Below are 14,778 nucleotides of genomic sequence, written 5' to 3' on the forward strand. Positions count from 1 at the left end.
GACGACAACCTCTCTCGCTGGCGGAATCGTCGTGACCACGGGTGCTGCTGGGGGGGCGGGGCCCGCTCTCCTGCTGCTAGTGGCCGACGTCTGACGCCTGACACGCCGCCTCACCGTAGAAGATCTACCGGGGGCGTTCGAGGTGGACGGTTTTGCTGGCGTATGGCTGGATCTCCCTGCCAATGGCAGGTGTCGAGCCAGCTGCTTCCTGTCTTCGTCTAACTTCTTAAAACGCTCCGTCGCCTCTTTGACAGCGACTCCAAAGAGCCCGTCGTCAGAGAGGGGGGCGTTGAGCAGCGACGCTCGGTCAGTCTCCTTCATGGCAGTCAATGACAGCCAGAGGTGACGTTCAATAACCACCGAAGTGGCCATGGACCTTCCCGCGAAGATAGCAGACGCCTGTGTCAGATGGAGAATAGCGCCAGAAATCCTGGACGCCTCTTCCACCTCCTCACTCGTTAACTCAGACCTTCCCGTCGTTAAACGGGATAGGGAGGCTGCGAGGAGGGCAATGTTGTTTGCTGCTGACACAGTTGTTTGCTGCTGACACAGCTCCCAACGTAAAGGACTTCTCTGCCAGCTGTGCTGTGAGCCTGTCCTTTTGGGTTGGTAGAGTGGCTTTCTTGGAGGCCGCCCAGGGACTCGAACCTGGCACTAGATACGCCGCCATGGCGCTCTCGAGCCTAGGGATTCCCCTGGCAGCCCTCTCTCGTCCTTCCACTCTTGTGAATGGGCAGTACATCTTGGCCGGCGAACGCGTCGCCAAGGGTGCCTCCCATGAGCCCTCGACATATTTGCTGAGAGAAGGCATAGCCGGAGCCAATGGCTCAGCTGCCTTCCTCGGCCGAAAATAGGGTCCGCCCTCCATCATATCCACCTCCGCAGGGGGGGGAATGGGGGGCAGCGCTATCTCCAGTCGTTTGGCCGCCCGCTCAATGAGCCCAGGGAAGTCTGAGCGCAGAGAGGCCGCTGCGAAGGACAGGGCTACTGACGTGTCAGGGCTACTGACGTGTCTGGCTTAGGAAGGCCACCAAAAATTCTGAAATTTCCATCCCCAACTATAACATTTTCCGTCTAGATAGAACTGCCAAAGGGGGTGGAGTTGCAATCTACTGTAGAGATAGCCTGCAGAGCTCTATCATACTATCCAGGTCTGTGCCCAAACAGTTTGAGCTTCTACTTCTAAAAATCCACCTTTCCAGAAATAAATCTCTCACTGTTGCCGCTTGCTACAGACCCCACTCAGCCCCCAGCTGTGCCCTGGACACCATATGTGAATTGATTGCCCCCCATCTATCCTCAGAGTTCGTACTGCTTGGTGACCTAAATTGGGATATGCTTAACACCCCGGCCATCCTACAATCTAAACTAGATGCCCTCAATCTCACACAAATTATCAACGAACCTACCAGGTACAACCCTAAATCCGTAAACATGGGTACCCTCATAGATATCATCCTGACTAACTTACCCTCTAAATACTCCTCCGCTGTCTTCAACCAGGATCTCAGTGATCACTGCCTTATTGCCTGCGTCCGTAACGGGTCCACGGTCAAACGACCACCCCTCATCACTGTCAAACGCTCCCAAAAACACTTCAGCGAGCAGGCCTTCCTAATTGACCTGGCCCAGGTATCCTGGATGGATATAGATCTCATTCCGTCAGTAGAGGATGCCTGGTTGTTCTTTAAAAGTAATTTCCTCTCAATCTTAAATAGACATGCCCCATTCAAAAAATACAGAACTAAGAACAGATATAGCCCCTGGTTCTCCTCAGACTTGACTGCCCTTGACCAGCACAAAAACATCCTGTGGCGTACTGCATTAGCATCAAATAGCCCCCGCGATATGCAACTTTTCAGGGAAGTTAGGAACCAATATACACAAGCAGTTAGGAAAGCAAAGGCTAACTTTTTCAAACAGAAATTTTCATCCTGTAGCAATAACTCCAAAAAGTTTTGGGACACTGTAAAGTCCATGGAAAAAAAGAGCACTTCCTCCCAGCTGCCCACTGCACTGAGGCTAGGAAACACTATCACCACCGATAAATCTACAATAATCGAGAATTTCAACAAGCATTTTGCTACGGCTGGCCATGCTTTCCACCTGGCTACCACTACCCCGGCCACCAGCTCTGCACCCTCCGCTGCAACTTGCCCATGCCCCCCCCGCTTCTCCTTCACACAAATCCAGACAGCTGATGTTCTGAAAGAGCTGCAAAATCTGGACCCCTACAAATCATCTGGGCTAGACAATCTGGACCCTTTCTTTCTAAAACTAGCCGCCGAAATTGTCGCAACCTCTCTTTCGTAACGTCTGAGATCCCCAGAGATTGGAAAGCTGCCGCGGTCATCCCCCTCTTCAAAGGGGGTGACACTCTAGATCCAAACTGTTACAGACCCATATCCATCCTGCCCTGCCTTTCAAAAGTTTTTGAAAGCCAAGTCAACAAACAGATCACCGACCATTTCGAATCCCACCGTACCTTCTCCGCTATGCAATCCGGTTTCCGAGCTGGTCATGGGTGCACTTCAGCCACGCTCAAGGTCCTAAACGATATTATAACCGTGATCGATAATAGACAGTACTGTGCAGCCGTTTTCATTGACCTGGCCAAGGCTTTCGACTCTGTCAACCACCGCATTCTTATTGGCAGACTAAATAGCCTTGGTTTCTCAAATGACTGCCTCTCCTGGTTCACCAACTACTTCTTAGATAGAGTTCAATGTGTCAAATCGGAGGGCCTGTTGTCTGGACCTATGGCAGTCTCTATGGGGGTGCCACAGGGTTCAATTCTTGGGCCGACTCTTTTCTCTGTGTATATCAATGACGTCGCTCTTGCTGCTGGTGACTCTCAGATCCACCTCTACGCAGACGACACCATTTTGTATACATCTGGCCCTTCATTGGACTCTGTGTTAACAAACCTCCAAACGAGCTTCAATTCCATACAACACTCCTTCAGTAGCCTCTGTCGTATATGATGAATGGTGGCAATTATTGCTGTCAACAAAGAGTCCGTTATGCTGCATCATGTTAGAAGTTTTATTCATACCACGAGGTTACAGCATAAATTACAGACACGCGTTGTCCGGAGAACGACTCGTCAGATTGTTATGGCCGTTCTAACGTCTCACCGTTTAACCCCTATTTATAAACACTGCTGCCCCCTCTTCTGGCCAATCACCAGTCTCCCCTGTCTACAACCCACCCCCTGTCTGTGGTATGTGGTATTACACCTAAAACATTCCCTCTTGATACTACCATAAACAACATTCTATTTCTTCATGAAAAACATTTAACAAAGGCATAATCTTCAGATACTATATTCCCCCCTTTCGAGACGAACTAAACGTCTCGAAACCAAACAGAATAGGATTATGACTAGTAACAACTTATCTTATTAAGTATCTTTAACCTTAAACCAAAACATTCTCCTCTAGAGTGTAAATACCTTTCTTATGAAATATGAATAACTGTTGATGAAGTGTGAACACATTACTATGAATTATGAACAAACTGTTTATGAAGTGTGAACACATTACTATGAATTATGAACAAACTGTTTATGAAGTGTGAACACATTACTATGAATTATGAATAAATCTTTATGGAGTGTGAGAGCGAAAAACTGTCCGGCAACCTTTGTTCCAAATCCATCCATCCATCAATCAAGACAGTAAAATTCTCTCACGGTCCCTCTGCCCCAGGCAACCACCGTCGGTACTCCAGATAACCTCATTAACCATGTAAATGCATTTGAAACTATGATGTAATTAAATACACATGTAAACAAAATCCTATCCATAAATATCCATTGTACGGCTGGTCAACCCATCGAATCGTACAATGAATCTCTCCCTTCCTAGACCTTCTGTCCCTAAACCCCATCGAAATAAACAAAAGCATCTAAGATCCTCATCTGCATTCAATAACATCAAACATCATTCTACTAAAATCAATACCTAAGAATATGACACAATTATGTATTACACATCAAATATGTCTATATTTCATTGCAGACACTGGAATGTAGTCCACTACACTTCATCTCCTCCGTATTCTCCTCCTCCAATCTCGACTTCCACTGCATCGTTGATGATGGAATCAGCCACACCCTCCTTGTTTCATCTCCTCCAGTCATATTGTCCCTTCATATTGTCTTTGTTTGAGTCACATGTTCCCCAAATGCTTCTGGAATGACAAGAAAATAAACGACCAAACAGTATCCTTTGCAAAACAACCACTTTCAAATTAAACCTCCATTTCACCTAAGAATTTAAAAAATGATACATAAATGATGCATGAATCACATTAACCTATCCCCCCCTTGATTCATAAATCATACAAAAAATCATACTAAAATCAGCCTACAAAATGTTTTCTTTGAAACAATAAACATAAAATGATCAAATAATCAAAAAGGATATTTATCCATCAGTTCCACTTGTCAATCTTTATCCAGATCAGGAACAGTCAACACCGGCATCTGAGTGTTGTCTCCAGGCACCACTTCTCCAACCTATCTCAATCTCATAACTTTATCAAAAGTCAGTACAAACATCACACAGTGTTATCAAAGCTGAAACTAAAATCTGACCCATCACTGCCCCTACTGGCCTAACTGATCTTGCAACCAAATCTTCTCAGATCTCCCAAATGTTACACCATATCATGGAAGAGGTCCCCCCTTCTCCCTTAGACTCATTCTCCAATGGTAGGCTTGAAGACTATGAGATGTAGCCATGTCACCCTTTTAACCCTAGATTTAGCTGTGTTCGGTGCTAACTCTCTTTTAATAGTAAAAGCCTCATATGGAAGCTTCAATGTTGACATGTAACCAAATCCTGTCCATCCCTAATGTAAGAATATAGATGCTTTATCACCCCCAAACCCCTAAATATCTCTAAGATTCCCCATAGTCACATTGTCAGTCAAAAGCTAATCATTTAACCATCAAAGTCCTGCTTTTCTACTACCTGGTACATAAAAATTACATTATATTTGTCATCACTACCCTTAAAGTCATACTTATCCAAAGTTATACTATACTCATCACCCTCTGATATTCCCATAAACATACCCCTTACCTCATATGTTTTATTATAACAACAATAACTTTTAGCCCTCAATGTTTCACCTGAATACTTCAGGTTTCCACTGTTACCTGACCTTACTTTCCAACTAACAATTCCCATAGGGTAATCCCTTTACCCCAGAACACTTAAACCCTACTGTTCTGACAACTACATTATGTTATCTGTCAATGACTGTTGCCGATACCACAGTCATGACAAAGCATAACCCTGACCCAGACCCGCTAGAGGCTGCGCAACCGTCCAGCACGTCTTGGGCTGGCATCCCCAACAGACATCAACCCTCAAGATTCCTCACTGATTCTTACAGAATGAGTTAATCTATCTCTAACTTTCACAACAGAGGAACGAGCAGCACTGATCAGATGCCCCCCCCCTCTGTCATCAAAATCAAAAGACCCCATCCTGCAGCTTCCATGATGAATCTCTCTTCTCCATTTCAGATTAACCTATATTGCTCTCTACTACTATCTACTCTACTTTTTAACCCTATTCGTAGTAACCTAAACCCCTGAGTCTCTCTTGCTGCCTCCTTTAATTTCAGAAAAGTTGTTGTCATCCTTCCTACATTTGCTATTACCATCGTATCATTAATCCCTTCCCAAAGTTACCATTAACGTTGTTGATTTAGTTGATGAATTAAAACCCTTAATTCCCTCTAGTGGGAAACTACCAACATCCTATTCGATTATTCCCTATTGGAGTGACTACTGTAATAAACTTATCCTTAACTCCCTCTGTGACTGTGGAAAGTTTTACAGACCTCAACTCTTCCATTATAAGCATAACTTTATGAATTACATAGCCCTTTACCCAATAATTCCCAACCAAAACAAATTCTAATGCTTGCACTAGATAAGTACACATATTCTCCCTGACCTTTCTCTGTAACATTACGCAACATAAGTGAACAGTCACTCCTAACCCTCTTCTAAACTATACCTCCTTTTACTCCTGGTCCTGATAACAACACTTATTCTCCATAATTATCTCTCCATATGGGAGAAACGTCCCCATCCTAAACCCTAATAAGTGTTTTCCCCCTAAAATTGGTGCTGTATTGGTTCCCTTATAATCAAATGCGATATATTTATGACTTTAATACCTATCAATGTTGAAAGAGTTAAATTGCTTCTCTCTGTTGTTCTAATAGACTGAAGTGTTAATGTCCTTATTTACTCCTAGTTTCCCCCAGTTTTCCCCTAAAACTTTGAACTCTTTCCTTGTACTTCCATCCATCACCACTAGTGTCACTTTTTCCCCAAATCTCAGTCCTATCTCTAAATCCCTGACTTTCAAACTTTTGATTACACAAAGTACACCTATAATGACCTTGATCTCCCTGCTGGAAACTGTAAATATAGATACTCAATCACCCTCAAATCATTCAGCAACACATACTTTCTCAATGCATCTGCTCCTAATCGATTTAAACTCCTACCATATCTTCCCACTAAACTTTAAAATGTCCTTCCTCACTGTTCTCTCTCTGTCTTACTACTAACTTTGAAACTTAGCTCACTGTCTCAGAGTTCCTTCACCCCTAGTTCTCCTAACTTATTTGAATCTAATCTTTTCTCTCATAACATTTAAAACCTTTTCCCACTGATTTATTGACAAAATTCCTTCCCCACCAATTTTTAGAATACGTGATTGGGAATTCCCCACCTGCTCCTGACTCCTTTACACAGACTTGGCAAAACCGACTAAACACCTTTTAGCCTAACCTCAAATCTCTTAGTATAAGAATATAACCCAAAATAACAGTCACCCCTATTAAGTTTTTTTTCCAGACAGATTGTCTAACAGGCAATCTAATACATTATCATCCTTCCTATGATATTATCTTTTAAGCAACTGATTCCCAAACACCCCACTTCTTAAAATATTCCACCAGACAGTCAGTCGTCCAGTGTGCCTCTGATCGAACACTTCAATTTACACCATGCATCTCTTCCCACAATATCCTTGATCTATTGTCCTAATATTAGTATGTCTATTGTAATTCCTATTTGACTTCTATAGCAGAGCTCAATTGATTCCCGAAGAGTAAACTGTTTTACTACTTCAAATCCCTATCCTAACCTAATTAGTTTATTTTACAGAGTGATATGTTTAACCTCTTTAGGCTGAACCCAGATAAGTTTTTCCCTATTCACTATCACTTCTAATGGTCGGTTGTTTTTACTTCAATTGTTGGCTATTTTCTCTTCTTCTCTAATCGATGCTATCAGCTGATACCCCCCTTCTGGATATTCTAGGCACTCTAGAATATTTAGTGTTCACCTGGAGAACAGGTGATCTTCACTTGCTCCTGTATCTTCCTTAAAAATGTTCTCTTGTTTCCTCCTGACTTGTTGCTGTGGATAGGGAACATCTGGTACCCCCCTTTGCTGGTACAATTGCATTTGATATTGTTCAGTTGAAGCTGTAACAGTGATTGTTGATTTGGTTCACTCTGATTCTTCATACTTTTCTTCTTCTCCACCACCAGTTATAAGTTGTATTTGATTGAGTTTTCTTCGTCCAGTTCTTCTCGTTGTGGACCTATCAGTATTCTTCAAAAGGTTATCTTCTAAGTTCTGTTCTTGAAATATCATCTTCCATCATCTTCTGTGCCCGTCCTTGTAGGACAAACTCCTCTTGAAAATAAAGCACCTTTAATCTCCAAATCTTCATCGCTTTCTTCATCTTCAACTTCCATCAGAGATCAAATCTCTAGTATCCATTTCTTCTTTCCTCTCTTGCCACTTCCCTCTGATCACAGAGTCACCTCCACCCATGACCTCTCATCAATCACTCTCATCTCCTTCACGTTCCAGACATCTCATTTTCTTCCATCTTCATCTTTCTGAACCTCCTTCTCTTCGTTTCCAGACATGTCGGTTCTTCTTACTTCTGGAGTTTTGAATTCATCTTCATCGTTGTTTCTGCTGGTACCCTATCTATTATTAATCTATATTTCTGATGCAATAATCACTCCTGGATGATTATTGTAAACTGAGAATAAACCTCCCTAAACTTTACTTTTTAAACCTATCTTATCGCTGACATATTTTATCAATTTCTGTTTGAGAATGAAGGGCAACTTTTGTTTCACTTGCCGGATACCCTAGCAACACTTTAGTTAAAGGATATATCAACCAATGTACTGACTTTCATAGTCCTGATAATTTTTTACCCACTTGTAACAAGCCTTTCTATTCCTTTATTGTGAACTATCCTATTTTAAACTATATAGGTTATGTAGCCTTCTTCCCTGTAATTCTTAATATAACCTAACAACTCCAAATAAATCCCAATAAGTCCATTAAAAATCATGAATAATTAAAACCAATTTTTATTCCTATATCCTATGTCCCCAATTTATCCATTAGTGTTGACTATATTACCACAACCCATCAAATGCAAATAAATTAGTCAACTCCAAAGCAATCCCAACACAAAGCTTTTAACCCTTCAATGAATGATACAATTCCCATCAAATGCCAGTGATACACAGAGCATCCAAAATGCAATTTTTAATGAAATAGTATTTGCCAAGCCCATGCAAAATCGTCATAAGCTCACATATCTTGTAACAGTAACCTGTTTGATGACTTGATCCCTCCACCGCGTCACGTGATCACTTCCTGTATCTCCTCGCTCCCCCTCTCTCCTGTCTCTCATGACAAGGGACAAAGACACAGAAACAGCTTTTAATAGTTAATGCCATCACTGAGTGTTTCCAACCATTCAATATTCGTTCGTTCTACATTCACTCTAAAACTTTAACTCAGGACTAATTATAGATCGCCCAAAAACATTTTGATTTTAATCCGTCATTTAATTATTTAATTCACTCTATTATAATCCGTTACCATATATTTAATTTATAAATTCAATAGATACCAAACAAGTTTCATCTTAACCCACCACCGTTTAAACTAGAATCATCGTGTTAAAATTTCTCCTTATGCCTATTTGTTCCGTCATCTGTGTTCCTCTGTCTCCCCCTGCAGTTTAACCAATGTGTTGTTTTGCAGAAGCCCACGCATGCGCAAATATCATTTATTACATAGATCGCTCCAAAACATTTCATTCAATTTTAATCGTCTTTTAATTTAATTAATTATACTCCGTCAACATATATTTGATTTATAACTTTACTACATATCGCCAAATAGTTTCCCGTTCAAATAAAAGTCACTCTAACGATTTTAAAAGATGGTGTCCACCTTTCCTTCTCAGTAGCTATTAAACCCCTGCAAAGAAACCCCAAAGACCTCTGACCCTAAGCCACCATTTTGTTTTGTAGGCTCAACGCGACCTCATGTCGTAGTTGTTAGCCCCGTAAAATCACACGCACATGCGCACAACCCCTTAAGCCCATGCTTCCCACACAATAGACCGATAGCATTACGCTACAGCGTCACCATTATATACCTTATAATCACACAATTACACATAACAGAGCTCACAAAACATATAACCTGACTTACAAACACATAAACAAGTTTAAGAGACTTTCACCCGTCGCAACGGAATCTCTAAGGATACGTTAGCCTGTAGCACACAACACAACTAGCCCTTAGCCTTAGCCACTAGCTACCTGCAGCCTACCACACAGAAACATACCCTGCACTGGCCTATTTATTTTTTAACCTATTTCTCCTACCGTTTTTGTTGCCGAGACTAATGACCATTACACCGAGAAATCAGATCCAATCAAACATCCCGTCGGACGAGAGTCAAATCATAATCACAATCAGATAAACCTCATTAATCCGAGCTCTCTTTAAAAAAAGAAACCCACCGAATATACATTCTATCGTACACACGGATTTGCCAGCCCATTATCTAAAATGGCCCCTCGGGGTCTTGAAGCGGTCCAGTGCCCTAAAGAATGCGCATATCTGCCTTAATCGTCATTGTCACCCGTTACCAATGAAATCTATCTTAATGCTCTAAATCCTCATTGTCACCCGTTACCAATGAAAATCTGTCTTATCATTGCCTATCGTTACCAATGAAATATAAACTTATTGCTCTAAATTATCATTGTCTATCGTTACCAATGAAATAACATTTTAGCAGACTCCAGTCGACCAGCAACAACGCCACCTGAGGCCAGGTTATAATGGAACATCCCCTCAGTGTACACAAGTCATATCCAATCTAACAAACTCCGAAGCAGCAAGAACACTCACCCTTTCCATGCCTCAGAGAGAGTTAGCTCGGCGATTGACTGAAACACAGAAGAGACGCAAAACCAGCCCCACGTTGGGCGCCATTATGTCGTATATGATGAATGGTGGCAATTATTGCTGTCAACAAAGAGTCCGTTATGCTGCATCATGTTAGAAGTTTTATTCATACCACGAGGTTACAGCATAAATTACAGACACGCGTTGTCCGGAGAACGACTCGTCAGATTGTTATGGCCGTTCTAACGCCTCACCGTTTAACCCCTATTTATAAACACTGCTGCCCCCTCTTCTGGCCAATCACCAGTCTCCCCTGTCTACAACCCACCCCCTGTCTGTGGTATGTGGTATTACACCTAAAACATTCCCTCTTGATACTACCATAAACAACATTCTATTTCTTCATGAAAAACATTTAACAAAGGCATAATCTTCAGATACTATACCTCCAACTGCTCTTAAACACTAGCAAAACTAAATGCATGCTCTTCAACCGAACGCTGCTTGCACCCGCCCACCCGACTAGAATCACTACACTCGACGGGTCTGACCTAGAGTATGTGGACAACTACAAATATCTAGGTGTCTGGTTAGACTGTAAACTATCCTTCCAGACTCACATTAAGAATCTCCAATCCAAAGTTAAATCTAGAATCGGTTTCCTATTTCGCAACAAAGCCTCCTTCACTCATGCTGCCAAACATGCCCTCGTAAAACTGACTATCCTACCGATCCTTGACTTCGGCGATGTCATTTACAAAATAGCCTCCAACACTCTACTCAGCAAATTGGATGTAGTCTATCACAGTGCCATCCGTTTTGTCTCCAAAGCCCCATATAATACCCACCACTGTGACCTGTACGCTCTTGTTGGCTGGTCCTCACTACATATTCGTCGCCAAACCCACTGGCTCCAGGCCATCTATAAATCACTGCTAGGCAAATCCCCGCATTATCTTAGCTCATTGGTCACCATAGCAACACCCACCCGTAGTCTGCGCTCCAGCGGGTATATCTCACCGGTCATCCCCAAAGCCAACACCTCCTTTGGCCGCAATTCCTTCCAGTTCTCTGCTGCCAATGACTGGAACAAATTGCAAAAATCTCTGAAACTGGAGACACTTATCTCCCTCACTAACTTTAAGCATCAGTTGTCAGAGCACCTTACCGATCACTGCACCTGTACACAGCCCATCTGAAATTAGCCCGCCCAACTACCTCATCCCTATATTGTTATTTATTTTGCTCATTTGTACCCCAGTATCTCTATTTGCACATCATCTCTTGCACATCTATCATTCCAGTGTTAATACTAATTGTAATTATTTTGCACTATAGCCTATTTTATTGCCTTACCTCCATAACTTGCTAAATTTGCACACACTGTATATATATGTATTTCTGTTGTATTTTTTTTGACTTTGTTTTGTTTTACCCCATATGTAACTCTGTGTTGTTTTTATCGCACTGCTTTGCTTTATCTTGGCCAGGTCGCAGATGTAAATGAGAACTTGTTCTCAACTGGTTTACCTGGTTAAATAAAGGTGAAATAAAAAATAAATAAAAAAAATAAAAAGAGCCTGTGTCGTCATCGCCCAAGGAGCCATAAGACCTCTCGCTTTCCAATGGAAATGGGGTCTTAAAAGTTTGAGTGTGAGGGTCGGACTGTTCCATGGGAATATCCATCTCCTCTCCTCCCTCCTTGTCATCCTCTGATTCAGCACCGTCTGACGACGCCTCTGAAGCAGAGGCTAGTATAGACAGTACGTCCTCTAAGGGAATATCCTCCCTAAAGAACGCCCAACGCTGCTTCCTCTCCTTCATAGGAAGGAGGGCGCAGGAGGCGCAATTAGGGGGAACGCCGGTTCCGTCTTTGGTGTGCTGCGCACCCAAACACACGAAACACAAGTCGTGGGGGTCCGTAGTCGCCATAGAGGAACAACGGCATTGAGCTCTGAAAATAGCTTTTGGGGGTGGAAAATCTCCTGGTGCGCTCATTTAGGACGACGTCGATGAACTGGAAAATCGACGGCGTATCTTCGTCCTGAGTCTTCTTCTTCGTCTCTTCTTGGCTCTTCAGTCTAGTCCAGTCGCTGAAGATAAAGGGAGACTGATTGAGGGGAGGCATCCCCTCTTATAGGGACACCTGTACTCCTATTGGCTGCAGGTGTGTACATAATTTTGTCTCAGGCTGATACTGCCTTAGGGCAGTGGGTAAACCAATAGGAGCAGAGCTCCCCTATGGGGCGGAGCTCCACGATATAGAACCTGCAGTTGAATCTCACTGACATCATCCGGCAATAAGAAGATGTCCACTCCACACCAGTATTTCCCAGCATCCTTCAGGCTCAGCATGTCTATAATGACAGTGAAGACCACAGCAGTGGTGGTGTCGTACATAGAGAATCTCCCCTCTCTCACCCAGACGTCATGCTTCCCGGTCCGGATCAGGTCCCGGCAGGATAGGTGGTCATCGATCCGACAGAAGTACTTGATATTGTCCTGGTTGGTGAAGGAGTATTCACAACGAAGCTCCTTCATCTGTCCCTCCAGTACTTGATATTACTTGACACTAACTGACCCATAGAAGGTTGACTGATCCAGGTCCAGTCTCTAGTGTAACAGTGTAGACCTGATCTAGGACCAGTCTCTAGTGTAACAGTGTAGACCTGATCTAGGACCTGTCTCTAGTTTATCAGTGTAGACCTGATCTAAGACCAGTCTCTAGTGTAACAGTGTATTCCTGATCTAGGACCAGTCTCTAGTTTATCAGTGTAGACCTGATCTAGGACCAGTCTCTAGTGTAACAGTGTACTGTAAACCTACCTGAGAGGAGATATAGTATAGTGATACAGACAGTCATCATGATTCTCTCCCAGTGAAGTCTCATCTCTCCCTGTACTGTCTCCAATCACACTGTGTGTGCTGGTGGGTGGGTGGATGTGTGTGTGTGTGTGTGTGTGTGTGTGTGTGTGTGTGTAAGGTGTGGGTGTGTCTCAGTCTTCCTCTTTCTCTACACACACTGAAAAACACACACTACACACACTAATACTACACATTCACACTGTTTTAAACATTTTGATGAGTTTTAATGAAGTGCTTTAAAAGTTAAAAGGTACAGTTTATTTACATATATAACAGATACAGTGAGGGAAAAAATTATTTGATCCCCTGCTGATTTTGTACGTTTGCCCACTGACAAAGAAATTATCAGTCTATAATTTTAATGGTAGGTTTATTTGAACAGTGAGAGACAGAATCACAACAAAAAAATCCAGAAAAACGCATGTCAAAAATGTTATTAATTGATTTGCATTTTAATGAGGGAAATAAGTATTTGACCCCCTCTCAATCAGAAAGATTTCTGGCTCACTCTTAAAGGGAGTGCTCCTAATCTCAGTTTGTTACCTGTATAAAAGACACCTGTCCACAGAAGCAATCAATCAATCAGATTCCAAACTCTCCACCATGGCCAAGACCAAAGAGCTCTCCAAGGATGTCAGGGACAAGATTGTAGACCTACACAAGGCTGGAATGGGCTACAAGACCATCGGCAAGCAGCTTGGTGAGAAGGTGACAACAGTTGGTGCGATTATTCGCAAATGGAAGAAATACAAAAGAACTGTCAATCTCCCTCTGCTTGGGGCTCCATGCAAGATCTCAACTCATGGAGTTGCAATGATCATGAGAACGGTGAGGAATCAGCCCAGAACTACACGGGAGGATCTTGTCAATGATCTCAAGGCAGCTGGGACCATAGTCACCAAGAAAACAATTGGTAACACACTACGCCGTGAAGGACTGAAATCCTGCAGCGCCCGCAAGGTCCCCCTGCTCAACATTTTACATTTACATTTTAGTCATTTAGCAGACGCTCTTAACCAGAGCGACTTACAGGAGCAATTAGGGTCAAGTGCCTTGCTCAAGGGCACATTAACGTCATTTAGCAGACGCTCTTAGCCAGAGCGACTCACAAATTGGTACGTTCACCCTATAGCCAGTGGGATAACCACTTTACAATTTGGGGGGGTTAGAAGGATTACTTTATCCTATCCCAGGTATTCCTTAAAGAGGTGGGGTTTCAAATGTCTCCGGAAGGTGGTGAGTGACTCCGCTGTCCTGGCGTCGTGAGGGAGCTTGTTCCACCATTGGGGTGCCAGAGCAGCGAACAGTTTTGACTGGGCTGAGCGGGAGCTATGCTTCCGCAGAGGAAGGGAGCCAGCAGGCCAGAGGTGGATGAACGCAATGCCCTCGTTTGGGTGTAGGGACTGATCAGAGCCTGAAGGTACAGAGGTGCCGTTCCCCTCACTGCTCCATAGGCAAGCACCATGGTCTTGTAGCGGATGCGAGCTTCAACTGGAAGCCAGTGGAGTGTGCGGAGGAGGGGGGTGACGTGAGAGAACTTGGGAAGGTTGAACACCAGACGGGCTGCGGCATTCTGGATGAGTTGTAGGGGTTTAATGGCACAGGCAGGGAGGCCAGCCAACAGCGAGTTG

Source organism: Coregonus clupeaformis, unplaced genomic scaffold (assembly GCF_020615455.1).
Source record: "Coregonus clupeaformis isolate EN_2021a unplaced genomic scaffold, ASM2061545v1 scaf0241, whole genome shotgun sequence".
Lineage (NCBI taxonomy): Eukaryota > Metazoa > Chordata > Actinopteri > Salmoniformes > Salmonidae > Coregonus > Coregonus clupeaformis.